Raw genomic sequence first — 3,606 nt, forward strand, 5'->3', positions numbered from 1 at the left:
GAGGGACACAAATACCCCACATCTCACCTCCATACCATTATTGACACACAGTACACCTGAACTGAATGGACTGTAATGCTGTGCAATATGCTGCCTTCCATTGTGTAATTGTCTGAAATTATTAATTATTTATTTTTTTATGTATTTTTGAGAGTTACAAGTTCTTTTGACATGCTCATGGAGCATATACTGTATATTTGTATTCTGGGGGTATCGTTTCTATGCAGAGGGTAATTTAGTTTATTTATTGACTACACTGAGGGTGTTTTATATTTTAATTATTTATTTATTTATTGTGTTGAGTTGAATGTGCTACTTATTTTGTATTGTATTTACCTTGTGCCTTTTCTACCTTTTTTCTTTTCTTAATAAAGTACCTACCTACCTAAACAAAGTGTAACAAAATATGAACCATTTAAATAGAAGGAAGTATAAAAATAGGAGCAGTATATACAGTATTGACAATAAACAGACTATTAACAAAATTGCACAAGTGGAAAATTATGTTGCACAGTGAGAATGAATGAATGAATGAATGAATGAATGAATGAATGAATGAATGAAATTTCCTCAATTATTTCTGATTATTAATCAATATAATTTAAGGAGAAACATGCCTTTGCCTTTATTCCTTCAAAACCCAAATCAAATCCCTTGACTTGCATGCTTAAAATAAAACACAATGATCTGATGAAGACTCCAGATGGCGTACAATCGCCACGAGTAAATGATTCATGATTTGCCAAGAGCAAAATAGCCGCCAAAAATCCAAAGGAAGGTTGAAATATTCATGTTAATTAACAGAATAATGCAGCCTAAACATGATGATTGTTTTTTTCCTACTACAATTTGTACTTTTCATACCCTCATTTATAAGGCAGTCACATGAAGCAGTAGATAATTAAGCAGTAGATGAAGGCATTTTTAAACAGCAAAGAGCAGCCATGCACAGGCAACCACACGCCATGCACATACATGCACACACCTGAGCCTATTGTACAGCTGAGCCTTGTGGCAATGAGTGCTCTCTGGGGAGGATTTTCCCACCAACCATTATGACCTGCCTAAGCAAGAGTGTGTGCATGAATACGTGTGCATTTGTGCATATGCAAAGATATATTTGCGAACACGGGTGTATAAAACCACACACACACACACACACACACATAGGAGATAGCTATAGACAGCAGTGGAGATGGAGAGGGACCAGATTGGCATCGTCTGAGACAGTAGACAGACCCACAGATAGACATGAGAAAAGAGGGGAGGTGCCGCTATGTAATTGATGTGCCCACCAGGAGCTTTAGCTGGCTGCCTGGCATGGAAGAGGAGGTGGGCACCGCTGCCAAGACAGCAGTAGGAGAAAGGGAAGGGAGGCACGGGGGCCTTGGGGAGCACAGTAGCGGGCTGAAACCATGCCCATCAATCAGAGGCTAGTTCACCTTGCCATGCCAAGCGGGACCCCCCTCTGTGCCGAGGGAAAGGGGTGGCACGGGGAGCGAGGCTGGCACACTCGCTAAACCTTCCCTAATCCTCCTGGTGGGTGTATCAGTGCCACGTCCGAATGGCAGTAGAGTGGCCAGAGCCAGATCTGGGGAGGGGGAAAGAAAAGAAAGTTCAGCTCCTATTCTGAAAGACGTGTCACTTCATGTTGTGAACATCATGATGTAGAAATGTTAAGGGCTGAACAATGCCACAGCTTCTCATAAAAAAAGGCAATTTAGGAATTTTTGACATTGACCAAAAAGGGCAACTTACCTCGATGTTCTTAGTGCTCTCTTGTCTATAGCTTTGGAAGGAGGTCAGCAAAATTAGGCCGATCTGTCGTTTAAAACTTGCGCCATATGCTGTATGAATTCTGTGATTACGCTGATTGATCCCTTGCATGATAGGGTTTTCCTATATATAGCACATCTTTAACATAATTTTATATTATGAATGTATGCCCGATAAAAATTAGTGTGGATGGCTGATACCGCAACACAAGAAGCTCAGTGGTTAGAATGAAAGACTGAGTGAATTAAAGAGGACCTATTGCGCTTATTTTCACTTGTATTTTGGGTTTCTACTAGAACATGTTTACATGCTTTAATGTTCAAAAAAGGCTTTATTTTTTCTCATACCGGCTGTGCTGCAGCACCTCTTTTCACCCTCTGTCTGAAACGCTCTGTTTGAGCTCCTGTCTCCCCTGCTGAGAAGCCCATTCTGCTCTGATTGGTCAGCTGGCCCACTCTGTTGTGATTGGTCAACCGAATCAAACTCTTCGGACTCCGCTCCAGCTCCGCTCTAACTAGCTTTGTTTGAGGGCGTGCCAATCTAGCTGTGAGGCAGGCATAATTATAATCTTTATTGTCCGCTAATGTGGAAATTTGCTTTCAACATCACAGGTTGTGAATCACAATAAATAGCACAACATGCAGTAAATCACAGTATAAACAGAACAACATGCACAGTAGATAACAATAATGGACATGGTCCCAGTGTGTTTATGAACTTAGTAAAGTTATTGCTTTTGGTATGAAAGACTTTTTGTAAATGTTCTTGGTTGCTGCTTCTTTCCGAGGGCAGTTTTATAAATTCTTTAAAAAGAGGATGAACGGGATCAGACACAATATGTCCGTCTTTTTGTTTCACCTCTGTTTTATATATACATCCCAGTTTTTTTTGCTCTGGCCATTTTTGTAATTCTGGATAGTCTAATTTGTTCTTATCCCCCAGGTGCCCATACCATGTACACATGGTATGTTGTTATGCAAATGTGTTACCTGGTGACATCACCACATTACAGAAGAAAAAGCGGGACTTCAAGCAAGGAGTTTCAGGGAGTTCAGTGTTTCTGTGGAGTGGAGTAACTCTCTTTGGCGTGGACTTTGGACTTTGTAACTTTGCAGACCTTTTACATGCTCAAAATACTATACAACACTCTAAAGGAAAGGGAAAAAGCACAAAAGCATAATAGGTCCTCTTTAAAGGTGCTATTGAAAACATTGATAACATTCAGCCACTAGATGTCATATTCTCCCCCCTATTCCAGTGTATTCACTTCACAACAAGTCGTTGTCAGGCACATACTGTCAATCTCAGCCATTTATCCATTCTTTCCACACTAACGACCCAGCGTTACCACATGATACCAGCATCGTTTTACCATTGGCTCACAAGTCTTGTTATAAGTGGGAACCAAAAGTCAGATATCTTCCACAGAGATAAACAAAACAATCAATTTGGACCCGCCAAATTTTTTCAAATGATTAATTCACAATCATTATAATTATTTTCAGGAAAAGCCATACTTTTATCCGGTACCTTTCTAAAAAAGCTCTTTAGATGTTTTTTTTTGTTTTTTTAATATTCGTCTGCGTAAAAATGTTATCAATACACCTTTTAAATTGGCAGTAGGCAGTATATTTTTGGCATCATTGGGCAAAAATTCCATAATAACCTTTCAGCATATTGTAATTCAAGTGTTCAGAGAGATAACCAGACTTCTGCTCCTCCTCATGGCTCTGTTTACAGGCATTAAAAAATCTACGGTATGTAGACCGGTAGTTTGGCGTTCCTTCAAGAGAATTCACAATGGCTACCGCTACACAAACTTTCTCATTT

The sequence above is a fragment of the Sebastes fasciatus genome, chromosome 20, assembly GCF_043250625.1.
Source record: "Sebastes fasciatus isolate fSebFas1 chromosome 20, fSebFas1.pri, whole genome shotgun sequence".
NCBI lineage: Eukaryota > Metazoa > Chordata > Actinopteri > Perciformes > Sebastidae > Sebastes > Sebastes fasciatus.